Source organism: Triticum urartu, chromosome 7 (genome assembly GCF_003073215.2).
Source record: "Triticum urartu cultivar G1812 chromosome 7, Tu2.1, whole genome shotgun sequence".
In the NCBI taxonomy this organism is placed as follows: domain Eukaryota; kingdom Viridiplantae; phylum Streptophyta; class Magnoliopsida; order Poales; family Poaceae; genus Triticum; species Triticum urartu.
Genome location: NC_053028.1, coordinates 718,419,587 through 718,433,787, shown reverse-complemented (window position 1 = coordinate 718,433,787; position 14,201 = coordinate 718,419,587).

The following is a 14,201-nucleotide window of genomic DNA, read 5'->3' as shown; positions in this document are numbered from 1 at the left end:
TCTAGCACACGTTCAGCTCGATGATGATCCCCGGACTCCGATCCAACAAAGTGTCGGGGAAGAGTTCTGTCAGCACGACGGCGTGGTGACGATCTTGATGTTATACCGTCGCAGGGCTTCACCTAAGCACCGCTACAATATTATCGAGGACTATGGTGGAAGGGGGCACCGCACACGGCTAAGAATATGATCACGTGGATCAACTTGTGTCTCTAGGGGTGCCCCTTGCCTCCGTATATAAAGGCTCAAAGGGGGGGGCTGGCCGGCCAAGAGGAGGCGCGCCAGGACGAGTCCTACTCCCTTCGGGAGTAGGACTCCCCCCCTTTCCTAGTTGGAATAGGATTCGCGGAGGGGGGAAAAGAGGAGAGAGAGGAGGAAGGGGGGCCGGCCCCCTCTCCTTGTCCTATTCGGACCAAGGGGGGGAGGGGCGCGCGGCCCATCTATGGCCACCTCTCCTCTCTTCCACTAAGGCCCACTAAGGCCCATATACCTCCCGGGGGTTCCGGTAACCTCCCAGTACTCCGGTAAAATCCCGATTTCACCCGGAACACTTCCGATATCCAAACATAGGCTTCCAATATATCAATCTTTATGTCTCGACCATTTCGAGACTCCTCGTCATGTCCGTGATCACATCTTGGACTCCGAACAAACTTCGGTACATCAAAATGTATAAACTCATAATATAACTGTCATCGTAACCTTAAGCGTGCGGACCCTACGGGTTCGAGAACAATGTAGACATGACCGAGACATGTCTCCGGTCAATAACCAATAGCGGAACCTGGATGCTCATATTGGCTCCCACATATTCTACGAAGATCTTTTATCGGTCAGACCGCATAACAACATACGTTGTTCCCTTTGTCACCGGTATGTTACTTGCCCGAGATTCGATCGTCGGTATCCCATACCTAGTTCAATCTCGTTACCGGCAAGTCTCTTTACTCGTTCCGTAATACATCATCCCGCAACTAAATCAATATTTGCAATGCTTGCAAGGCTTCAGTGATGTGCATTATCGAGAGGGCCTAGAGATACCTCTCCGACAATCGGAGTGACAAATCCTAATCTCGAAATACGCCAACCCAACATGTACCTTTGGAGACACCTGTAGAGCACCTTTATAATCACCCAGTTACATTGTGACGTTTGGTAGCACACAAAGTGTTCCTCCGGCAAACGGGAGTTGCATAATCTCATAGGAACATGTATAAGTCATGAAGAAAGCAATAGCAACATACTAAACGATCGGGTGCTAAGCTAATGGAATGGGTCATGTCAATCAGATCATTCAACTAATGATGTGATCCCATTAATCAAATGACAACTCTTTGTCCATGGTTAGGAATCATAACCATCTTTGATTAACGAGCTAGTCAAGTAGAGGCATACTAGTGACACTCTGTTTGTCTATGTATTCACACATGTATTATGTTTCCGGTTAATAAAATTCTAGCATGAATAATAAACTTTTATCATGATATAAGGAAATAAATAATAACTTTATTATTGCCTCTAGGGCATATTTCCTTCACCAAGTACCCATCACATACCCTTATCTCCCTCATTACATTATTTGCCATTTACCTCTCGTTTTCCTCTCCCCCACTTCACCCTTGCCGTTTTATTTGCCCTCTCTCTCTATCCTCCCTCTCTTTCTCTATTTGCCTCTTTTTGCCCGCTTACTTTTTGTTTGCTTGTGTGCTAGTTTGCTTGCTAGTCACGATGGCTCAAGATAATACTAAATTGTGTGACTTCACGAATACGAACAACAATGATTTTTTAGCACTCCGATTGCTCCTCTTACCGATGCTGAATCTTGTGAAATTAATGCTTCTTTGTTGAATCTTGTCATGAAAGATCCGTTTTCCGTCCTTCCTAGTGAAGATGCCACTAGCCATCTAAATAGCTTCGTTGATTTGTGTGACATGCAAAAGAAGAAAGATGTGGATGATGATATTGTTAAATTGAAGCTATTTCCTTTTTTGCTTAGAGATCGTGCTAAAACTTGGTTTTCGTCTTTGCCTAAAAATAGTATTGATTCATGGAATAAGTGCAAAGATGCTTTTATCTCTAAGTATTTTCCTCCCGCTAAGATCATCTCTCTTAGAAACGATATTATGAATTTTAAGCAACTTGATCATGAACATGTTGCACAAGATTGGGAGAGAATGACATTAATGATACGTAATTGCCCTACTCATGGTTTAAATTTGTGGATGATTGTTCAGAATTTTTATGCCAGATTGAATTTTGCTTCTAGAAATCTTTTAGATTCGGCTGCGGGAGGCACTTTTATGGAAATCACTTTAGGAGAAGCTACTAAACTCCTAGATAATATTATGGTTAATTATTCTCAATGGCATACTGAAAGATCTACTAATAAAAAGGTGCATGCGATAGAAGAAATTAATGTTTTGAGTGGAAAGATGGATGAACTTATGAAATTATTTGCTAATAAGAGTGTTTCTTCTAATCCTAATGATATGCCCTTGTCTACTTTGATTGAGAATAATAATGAATCTATGGATGTGAATTTTGTTGGTAGGAACAATTTTGGTAACATCGCGCATAGAGGAAATTTCAACCCTAGGCCTTATCCTAGTAATCCCTCTAATAATTATGGTAATTCCTACAACAATTCTTATGGAAATTGTAATGAGATGCCCTCTGATTTTGAATCTAATATTAAACAATTTATTACTTCACAAAATAATTTTAATGCTATGATTGAAGAAAAATTGCTTAAGATTGATGATTTGGCTAGGAACGTTGATAGAATTTCTCTTGATGTTGATTCTTTGAAACTTAGATCTATTCCACCTAAGCATGATATCAATGAGTCTCTCAAATCCGTGAGAATTTCCATTGATGAGTGCAAAGAAAGAACCGCTAGGATGCGTGCTAAGAAAGATGCCTTTATAAGAGCGTGTTCTTCTAGTTCCTATGAAAATAAAGATGGAGATCTAAAAGTTATTGATGTGTCCCCTATTAAATCTTTGTTTTGCAATATGAATCTTGATAATAATGGGACTGAATATGATCCACCTTTACCCAGAAGGCGTTCCAAGAATTCGGAATTTGTTGATCTTGATGCTAAAATTGATAAAAGTGGGATTGAAGAAATTAAAACCCTAGATGTTGCTAAACCCACCATTATGGATTTCAAGGAATTTAACTATGAAAATTGCTCTTTGATTGATTGTATTTCCTTGTTGCAATCTATGCTAAATTCTCCTCACGCTTATAGTCAAAATAAAGCGTTTACTAAACATATCGTTGATGCCTTGATGCAATCTTATGAAGAAAAACTTGAATTGGAAGTTTCTATCCCTAGAAAACTCTATGATGAGTGGGAACCAACTATTAAAATTAAAATTAAAGATCATGAATGCTATGCTTTGTGTGATTTGGGTGCTAGTGTTTCCACGATTCCAAGGACTTTGTGTGATTTGTTAGGTTTCCGTGATTTTGATGATTGCTCTCTAAACATGCACCTTGCGGATTCCACTATTAAGAAACCTGTGGGAAGAATTAATGATGTTCTTATTGTTGCAAATAGGAATTATGTGCCCATAGATTTTATTATTCTTGACATAGATTGCAATCCTTCATGTCATATTATTCTTGGTAGACCTTTCCTTAGAACGATTGGTGCAATTATTGATATGAAGGAAGGAAATATTAGATTCCAATTTCCATTAAGGAAAGGCATGGAACACTTTCCTAGAAATAAAATTAAATTACCTTATGAATCTATTATGAGAGCCACTTATGGATTGCCTACCAAAGATGGCAATACCTAGATCTATTCTTGCTTGTTATGCCTAGCTAGGGGCGTTAAACGATAGCGCTTGTTGGGAGGCAACCCAATTTTATTTTTATTCCTTGATTTTTGATCCTGTTTAGTAATAAATAATTTATCTAGCCTCTGTTTTGGTTGCGTTTTTTGTGTTTAATTAGTGTTTGTGCCAAGTAGAACCGTTGGGAAGACTCGGGGAAAGTCTTGTTGAACTTGCTGTAGAAAAACAGAAACTTTAGCGCCCACGAGAACTGCTGTCATTTTTATTTGGAAAGTGATATTTAGTTAATTCTTTTTGCAGATGATTAATAGGTAAATTAATCACGTCCAGAAATTTATTTTAGAATTTTTGGGGTTCCAGATCTTGCGCTAGCTACAGATTACTACAGACTGTTCTGTTTTTGACAGATTCTGTTTTTCGTGTGTTGTTTGCTTATTTTGATGAATCTGTGGCTAGTAAAATAGTTTATAAACCATATAGAAGTTGGAATACAGTAGGTATAACACCAATATAAATAAATAATGAGTTCATTACAGTACCTCGAAGTGGTCTTTTATTTTCTTTCGCTAATGGAGCTCACGAGATTTTCTACTTTAAGTTTTGTGTTGTGAAGTTTTCAAGTTTTGGGTAAAGATTTGATGGATTATGGAACAAGGAGTGGCAAGAGCCTAAGCTTGGGGATGCCCATGGCACCCCCAAGATAATCTAAGGACACCTAAAAGCCAAAGCTTGGGTATGCCCCGGAAGGCATCCCCTCTTTCGTCTACTTCTATCGGTAACTTTACTTGGAGCTATATTTTTATTCGTCACATGATATGTGTTTTACTTGGAGCGTCTTGTATGATTTGAGTCTTTGCTTTGTAGTTTACCACAATCATCCTTGCTGTACACACCTTTTGAGAGAGCCATACATGATTTGGAATTTGTTAGAATACTCTATGTGCTTCGCTTATATCTATTGAGTTATATAGTTTTGCTCTAGTACTTCACTTATATCTTTTAGAGCACGGTGGTGGATTTGTTTTATAGAAACTATTGATCTCTCATGCTTCACTTAGATTATTTTGATAATATTAATAGCATGGTAATTTGCTTAAAATCCTAATATGCTAGGTGTTCAAGATTAGTAAAATTTTCTTAAGAGTGTTTTGAATACTAAGAGAAGTTTGATGTTTGATGATTGTTTTGAGATATGGAGGTAATAATATCAAAGTCATGCTAGTTGAGTAGTTGTGAAATTGAGAAATACTTGTGTTGAAGTTTGCAAGTCCCGTATCATGCACATATGGTAAATGTTATGCAACAAATTTGAAACATGAGGTGTTATTTGATTGTCTTCCTTATGAGTGGTGGTCGGGGACGAGCGATGGTCTTTTCCTACCAATCTATCCCCCTAAGAGCATGCACGTAGTACCGAGGTTTTTGATGACTTGTAGATGTTTGCAATAAGTATGTGAGTTCTTTATGACTAATGTTGAGTCCATGGATTATACGCACTCTCACCCTTCCATCCTTGCTAGCCTCTTCGGTACCGTGCATTGCTAGCCTCTTTATGACTAATGTTGGCGCGAACTTCGCCGGTGCATCCAAACCCCGTGATATGATACGCTCTTTCACACATAAACATCCTTATATCTTCCTCAAAACAGCCACCATACCTACATATTATGGCATTTCCATAGCCATTCCGAGATATATTGCCATGCAACTTTCCATCATTCCGTTCATCATGACACATTCATTATTGTCATATTCCTTAGCATGATCATGTAGGTGACATAGTATTTGTGGCAAAGCCACCGTTCATAATTCTTTCATAAATGTCACTCTTGGTCCATTGCATATCCCGGTACACCGCCAGAGGCATTCATATAGAGTCATCTTTTGTTCTAGTATCGAGTTGTAATCATTGAGTTGTAAATAAATAGAAGTGTGATGATCATCATTTTCTAGAGCATTGTCCCAAGTGAGAAAAAAATAGAGAAATGCCATAGAAAATAAGGCCCAAAAAAAGAGAAAGGCCATATAAAAAATAGAAGGCCCGAAAAAATGAGAGAAAAAGAGAGAAGGGACAATGTTACTATCCTTTGCCACACTTGTGCTTCAAAGTAGCACCTTAGTCTTCATGTTAGAGAGTCTCTTGTTTTGTCACTTGCATATACTAGTGGGAATTTTTCATTATAGAACTTGGCTTGTATATTCCAACAATGGGCCTCCTCAAGTGCCCTAGGTCTTCGTGAGCAAGCAAGTTGGGTGCACACCCACTAGTTTCTTTTATTGAGCTTTCATACATTTATAGCTCTAGTGCATTCGTTGCATGGAAATCCCTACTCCTTGCATTAACATCAATCGGTGGGCATCTCCATATCCCATTGATTAGCCTCGTTGATGTGAGACTTTCTCCTTTTTTGTCTTCTCCACATAACCCCCCTCATTATATTCTATTCCACCCATAGTGCTATGTCCTTGGCTCGCGCTCATATATTGCATGAAAGTTTATAGGTTTGAGATTACTAAAATGTGAAACAATTGCTTGGCTTATCATCGGGGTTGTGCATGATGAGAGCATTCTTGTGTGACGAAAATGAAACATGACTAAACCATATGATTTTGTAGGGATGAACTTTCTTTGGCCATGTTATTTTGAGAAGACATAATTCCTTAGTTAGTATGCTTGAAGTATTATTATTTTTATGTCAATATGAACTTTTGTCTTGAATCTTTCGGATCTGAATATTCATACCACAATTGAGAAGAATTACATTAAAATTATGCCAAGTAGCACACCACATCAAAAATTCTATTTTTATCATTTACCTACTCGAGGACGAGCAGGAATTAAGCATGGGGATGCTTGATACGTCTCCAATGTATCTATAATTTTTGATTGCTCCATGCTATATTATCTACTATTTTGGACATTATTGGGCTTTATTATCCACTTTTATATTATTTTTGGGACTAACCTATTAACCGGAGACCCAGCCCAGAATTGTTGTTTTTTGCCTGTTTTAGGGTTTCAAAGAAAAGGAATATCAAGCGGAGTCCAAACGGAATGAAACCTTCGGCAACGTGATTTTCTCAACGAACAAGACCCGAGAGACTTGGATCCTACGTCAAGAAAGAAAAGAGGAGGCCATGAGGTAGGGGGCGCGCCTACCCCCCCAGGCTCGCCCTCCACCCTCGTGGGCCCCCTGTTGCTCCACCGACGTACTCCTTCCTCCTATATATACCTACGTACCCCCAAACGATCAGAGATGGAGCCAAAACCCTAATTCCACCGCCGCAACTTTCTGTATCCACGAGATCCCATCTTGGGGCCTGTTCCGGAGCTCCGCTGGAGGGGGCATCGATCACGGAGGGCTTCTACATCAACACCATAGCCCCTCCGATGAAGTGTGAGTAGTTTACCTCAGACCTACGGGTCCATAGTTAGTAGCTAGATGGCTTCTTCTCTCTTTTTGGATCTCAATACAATGTTCTCCCCCTCTGTTGTGGAGATCTATTCGATGTAATCTTCTTTTTGCGGTGTGTTTGTTGAGATCGATGAATTGTGGGTTTATGATCAAGTCTATCTATGAATAATATTTGAATCTTCTCTGAATTCTTTTATGTATGATTGGTTATATTTGCAAGTCTCTTCGAATTATCAGTTTGGTTTGGCCTACTAGATTGATCTTTCTTGCAGTGCGAGAAGTGCTTAGCTTTGGGTTCAATCTTGCGGTGTCCTTTCCCAATGACAGTAGGGGCAGCAAGGCACGTATTGTATTGTTGCCATCGAGGATAACAAGATGGGGTTTTCTTCATATTGCATTAGTCTATCCCTCTACATCATGTCATCTTGCTTAAGGCGTTACTCTGTTTTTAACTTAATACTCTAGATGCATGCTGGATAGCGGTCGATGAGTGGAGTAATAGTAGTAGATGCAGGCGGGAGTCGGTCTACTTGTCTCGGACGTGACGCCTATATACATGATCATACCTAGATATTCTCATAACTATGCTCAATTCTATCAATTGCTCAATAGTAATTTGTTCACCCACCGTAGAATACTTATGCTCTCGAGAGAAGCCACTAGTGAAACCTATGGCCCCTGGGTCTATCTTCCTCATATTAATCTCCTACTACTTAGTTATTTCCTTTGCTATTTACTTTGCCTTTATTTTACTTTGCATCTTTATCACAAAAATACCAAAAGTATTATCTTATCATATCTATCAGATCTCACTCCCGTAAGTGGCCTTATAGGGATTGACAACCCTATTTGCGTTGGTTGCGAGGATTTATTTGTTTTGTGCAGGTACGAGGGACTCGCGCGTAGCCTCCTACTGGATTGATACCTTGATTCTCAAAAACTGAGGGAAATACTTATGCTACTTTGCTGCATCATCCCTTCCTCTTCGGGGAAAACCAACGCAGTGCTCAAGAGGTAGCAGTAGGGATAACTTTCTTTGGCCATGTTATTTTGAGAAGACATGATTGCTTTGTTAGTATGCTTGAAGTATTATTATTTTATGTCAATATTAAACTTTTGTCTTGAATCTTATGGATCTGAATATTCTTGCCACAATAAAGAGAATTACATGGATAAATATGTTAGGTAGCATTCCACATCAAAAATTCTATTTTTATCATTTACCTACTCGAGGACGAGTAGGAATTAAGCTTGGGGATGCTGATACGTCTCCAACGTATCTATAATTTTTGATTGTTCCATGCTATTATATTATCTGTTTTGGATGTTTATGGGCTTTATTAAACACTTTTACATTATTTTTGGGACTAACCTATTAACCCAGAGCCGAGTGCCAGTTTCTGTTTTTCCTTGTTTTAGAGTATCGCAGAAAAGGAAAATCAAACGCAGTCCAATTGACCTGAAACTTCACGAAACTTATTTTTGGACCAGAAGAAGCCCACGGAGTATCGGAGATGGACTAGGAGAGTCTCGGGCTGCCCACGAGGGTGGGAGATGCGCCCACTCCCTGGGCGCGCCCCCTGCCTCGTGGACAGCCCGGAGATCCACCGACATACTTCTTCCTCCCATATATACCCATATACCCTAAAAACTTCGGGGAGCAGAATAGATCGGGAGTTCCGTCGCCAGAAGCCTCCATAGCCACCGAAAACCAATTTAGACCCGTTCCGGCACCCTGCCGAAGTGGGGAATCCCTCTCCGGTGTCCATCTTCATCATCTCGGCGCTCTCCATGACGAGGAGGGAGTAGTTCTCCCTCGGGGCTGAGGGTATGTACCAGTAGCTATGTGTTTGATCTCTCTCTCTCTCTCTTTCGTGTTCTTGAGGTGATACTATCTTGATGTATCGTGAGCTTTGCTATTATAGTTGGATCTTATGATGTTTCTCCTCCTCTACTCTCTTGTAATGGATTGAGTTTTCCCTTTGAAGTTATCTTATCGGATTGAGTCTTTAAGGATTTGAGAACACTTGATGTATGTCTTGTGTGGGATACCCGTGGTGACAATGGGGTATTCTATTGATCCACTTGATGTATGTTCTGGCGATCAACTTGCAGGTTCCGCCCATGAATCTATGCATTGGGGTTGGCACACATTTTTGTCTTGACTCTCCGGTAGAAACTTTGGGGCACTCTTTGAAGTACTTTGTGTTGTTTTGAATAGATGAATCTGAGATTGTGTGATGCATATCGTATAATCATACCCACGGATACTTGAGGTGACATTGGAGTATCTAGGTGACATTAGGGTTTTGGTTGATTTGTGTCTTAAGGTGTTATTCTAGTATGAACTCTACAATAGATTGAACGGAAAGAATAGCTTCATGTTATTTTACTACATACTCTTGAATAGATCGATCAGAAAGGATAACTTTGAGGTGGTTTCGTACCCTACCATAATCTCTTCGTTCGTTCTCCGCTATTAGTGACTTTGGAGTGACTCTTTGTTGCATGTTGAGGGATAGTTATATGATCCAATTATGTTATTATTGTTGAGAGAACTTGCACTAGTGAAAGTATGAACCCTAGGCCTTATTTCCTAGCATTGCAATACCGTTTGTGCTCACTTTTATCATTAGTTACCTTGCTGTTTTTATATTTTCAGATTACAAATACCCATATCTATCATCCATATTGCACTTGTATCACCATCTCTTCGCCGAACTAGTGCACCTATACAATTTACCATTGTATTGGGTGTGTTGGGGACACAAGAGACTCTTTCTTATTTGGTTGCAGGGTTGTTTGAGAGAGACCATCTTCATCCTACGCGTCCCACGGATTGATAAACCTTAGGTCATCCACTTGAGGGAAATTTGCTACTGTCCTACAAACCTCTACACTTGGAGGCCCAACAATGTCTACAAGAAGAAGGTTGTGTAGTAGACATCAGTGATGATGGCGGTGAAGTTGTTGGTGAAGATTGCGGTGATGATGATGGCCCCCGGTGGCACTCCGGCGCCACCAAAAGCGAGGGGGAGAGAGCCCCCCTCCTTCTTCTTCTTCCCTGACCTCCTCCCTAGATGGGAGAAGGGTTTCCCCTCTGGTCCTTGGTCTCCATGGCATGGGAGGGGCGAGAGCCCCTCCGAGATTGGATCTGTCTCTCTGTCTCTCTCTGCTTCTGCGTTCTCAGATTCTACCCTTTCACCGTTTCTTATATTCCCGGAGATCCGTAACTCCGATTGGGCTGAAATTTTAACACGATCTCTATCCGGATATTAGCTTTCTTGCGGCGAAAGAAGGGCATCAACCACCTTACGGGGTAGCCACGAGGGTCAGGGGCGCGCCCAGAGGGGTGGGGCATGTCGCGGTTCTAACTCTGACAGTGATGTAGGGGGGTATGTATGGAGAGGCTAGATCTCAGCTATTGGGAAGTTGTAAACACACCAAGATGTACGAGTTCAGGCCCTTCGCGGAGGAAGTAACAGCCCTACGTCTCGGTGCCCGGAGGCGGTCGACTGGATTACTGGCGTGTGAATAACAGGGGTGCGAACCCTTCATACTGAGGAGGGGGGTGGCTTATATAGAGTTCGCCGACCCTCTCCTGCCCTCAGTAATGCAGGGTTTAAGGTACATTTAAGGTTGGACGTTACTGGTAACGCCCCTAATAGAGTGCTACAATGACCATAAAGACTACTTAATAGCCGACCGTTTGCCTGCGGAGTGACTTCAGAACTCCTGGCGGTCGAGTGGCTAGCTTCATGGTCGAGTGGTAGCTTCTTGGTTGAGTGTCTTGGACCCGTCGAGTGAGATACCTTCAAGTCGATTGAAAGGTGACTTCTTCTAGGGATGTCCTTGGGTAGGGCTCTTTGGACGGGTCTGTGCCCCTACCATAGGTACATAGTTTCATCATTAGCCCCCGAATGGATCGAGGTTAGAGTGGGGAAAGAGTTGGGGATCTTCCCGACTGGTTCTTTGGGCTACACGAGTGCCTCGTTTTGGGCCAATCTTCGCGGACGATGTTATCAACCTCTTTCAGTCGGCTTGATCCATTCCAGGCCTATCGTCGAGTGAATTTCTTTACTTGTGACATACTGAGCGCCGGCGCGATCAGGGTCTCCTGTTTTGACAAGTTGTTCTGTGGCCCGCGGACGTCGCAGGATTCGGATTTTGGGAAGCGCGCGGGACGGGAGCGGCCGTAATAATCGGAAGCGATAAAGTGGAAGCTCCTCGATCCCCGCGTCACCTTTTTCGCCACGTACTGCGCGCGCGTCTGCTGCGGGATTTGACTGGATAGCCCGGGCCTACCAGTCAGCCACTCGGAAGCGGCCCCTTATAAGTTGCCGGCTCGGGGTTTCCAAACAGTGCGCTCCCTTCTTCTTTCTTCTTCCTCTCTCCCTTCGCAAGTCCTTCCGCCACCTTCGTTCTCACCCTAGCGCCGCAAGCCCGTTCGAGATTTCGCCGGCGACGATGATGAAAGGCAAGACGATTGCTCTGGAGCACGCGAAGAAGGCGGCGGCGGCGGGGAAAGGGAAGAGGTCTGCTCGGGGCGGATCTTCCCCTAGGACCGCTCTGCCCAAAGGTTGGATCCAGGGCGACTGGATGCCGTCGGTGCTCCAGCAAGAGGATCTCGACGACATGGTCGAGGGGGGAGTCATTCCCCACGAAGCCGCGCGTCTTCCGGGGGAAGAGATCGAACCTCAACCCCGCGACGGTGAGTGCGTGCTCCTAGCCACCCACATCGACCGAGGGTTTTCTCTGCCGCCCCATCCTTTTTTCCGGAGCTTCTTGAACTTCTTCAGAGCGCAGCTCCACCACTTTACTCCCAACTCCATTGTATACCTTGCCGCTTTCATTTCCATGTGTGAGGCTTTCTTGGGTTGCCGCCCCCATTGGGGACTTTTCAAGCACATCTTTACCTGCCGTTCTCAATCGGTCAAGAAGGCCAAGTCGAGTGACGAGAGGACGCAGGTGATCCAGTTGTGTGGGGGCTTGGCGATCCAGACGAGGGGGACGAGCTGTTTTCCATCCATTACTTTCCCGGAGTCGGTCCGTGGTTGGCAGGCGACCTGGTTCTACTGTCAGGACCAGGCGACCCCAGGACAGTCGACTGGTCTTCCTCCTTTCTCCCTCGACCGAGCTGAAAAACCCGCTTCTCTGAAAGTGACGCCGGAGGAAAGGGCCCAAGTCAATGTGTTGGCCGGTCGAGTGGTCGAGCTTGTCCGTGAGGGTGTGACTGGGATGGACCTGATGGAGGTCTTCCTCCAAAGACGCATCCAACCGCTCCAGGCCCGTGACCACCCGATGTGGTTGTACTCGGGTCTCGATGACACCACTCGGATCCACCCGGAGGAGGTCACCGACGAGATGCTGGAGGGGTGGCTGTCGAGCATCACGGGGAACAAAGACAACCCCCGAGGAGCCAGGAGGGTAACTCCACTCGACAACTCGTATGAAGTGGACCAGGTATGTCTTTATGCTCCCGACTGAAATCTTGTTTTCTGCATTGGTCTTCTTTGAGTTGGTCGATTGACTTTCGTCTTGTCTATTGCTTTCCAGGCGACCACCGAGATGTACTCGACGCCCAACGGGGCTCAGGAGCCAACTGAGGAAGGGGAGGCGAGCGGAGGTGAGAGTGGGGACGACCAAGGCGAGTGGGAGTCCGATGGTGAAGGAGAGGGAGACGACAACGTCGACTCCAGCGAAGAGGAGGAGGAGGAGGTCGAACCCCCTCGCCCAGAGGGGCGGTCCAAGCACACACACGACCTAGCGCGGGAACGTGGCAAGGCGACTGCTTCTGTTGGGCAGTCGTCAAAACGCCCTCGGACCTCTTCTCCTACGCCGACTGGGAAGGTTCCCAAGCACCCACGCACGACGCTGTCCAAGCCGCCCAAGGCTCTGCCCAAGATAAAGATAGCTGTCCCTACCATTTCCGGGTAATAATAAAACTTGCTTTCCTTCGTCGACCATGGACAGATCCTTGGTCGATTCATTGAGCCAACTGACTGACTTTCGAGATTTGCAGCGCTGCTACTTCTGAGGTCTCCGCCAAGGACGACGACCAAGAGATGGAGGATGCTGTTACCTCCAACCCTGGTACGATTACTGATGTTCTGCTTTGAGTCGACTGATCATTTATTGCAACTCTGGTCGATTGAATGTTTCTCTTGCAGCCCCTCCTCATGTTATTGACCTTCCAGATGACGACGACAACGAACCGCTGAGAATGAGGAGGAACAAGAGATCGTCGGCTGACAAGACCCCCCAACCTGCTCCGGCGTCTGAGGCCATGGCTCGGGATGGTGGTGACACCACTCGGGCTTCTGTGACTTTCGCCATTCCTCTGACGAGCGTGCGGCCTTCGGCGTCGACTGCGGATCCACCTTCACTTTTTGCTGTGTACCCCGTCCCTGAGGACCAAGCGGCTGCTGCAAAGGAGGCTATACACCAGGCGGGGATCATGATGGAGCAAGTGAAGATGGCTCGGGAGGCCAGCCAAGCAGCCTATGACGCGAGTTCGGCTCTTCAGAGCAACGTCCAGGTCAGTCGACTCAACACTTGGACTGTTATGATATGCTGTTTGAAGAGTCTCTTTTCCGAAGATCTTTTGTATCTATATCTGTACACCCACTGGGTGTGTCTGCCAATCCTTGGACGAGTGGGGGCACGCTAAGTGCACCCACTGGGTGTAGTCCCCGAGACTACGGTGGACTGCTGGCAGTCGACTGTAGTCTTTACATTGTGTTGCTGTAGCTGTATTTCTTCACTCGGTTTGGTCGGGCCAGGTCGAGTGGAACTGTATCCGGTCGACTGCGGGCAGTCGACTTTTTCTCTCTTTCTCTTTGTTTTTTTTGGTCGAACCAGTGGGGGCACGCTGAGTGCACCCACTGGGTGTAGTCCCCGAGACTACTGTCGAATGTTTTTGATTCGGCTGTGGTCTTAGAAACGTCATCATTATCTCTTAGTTACTCGGAAGCAACTT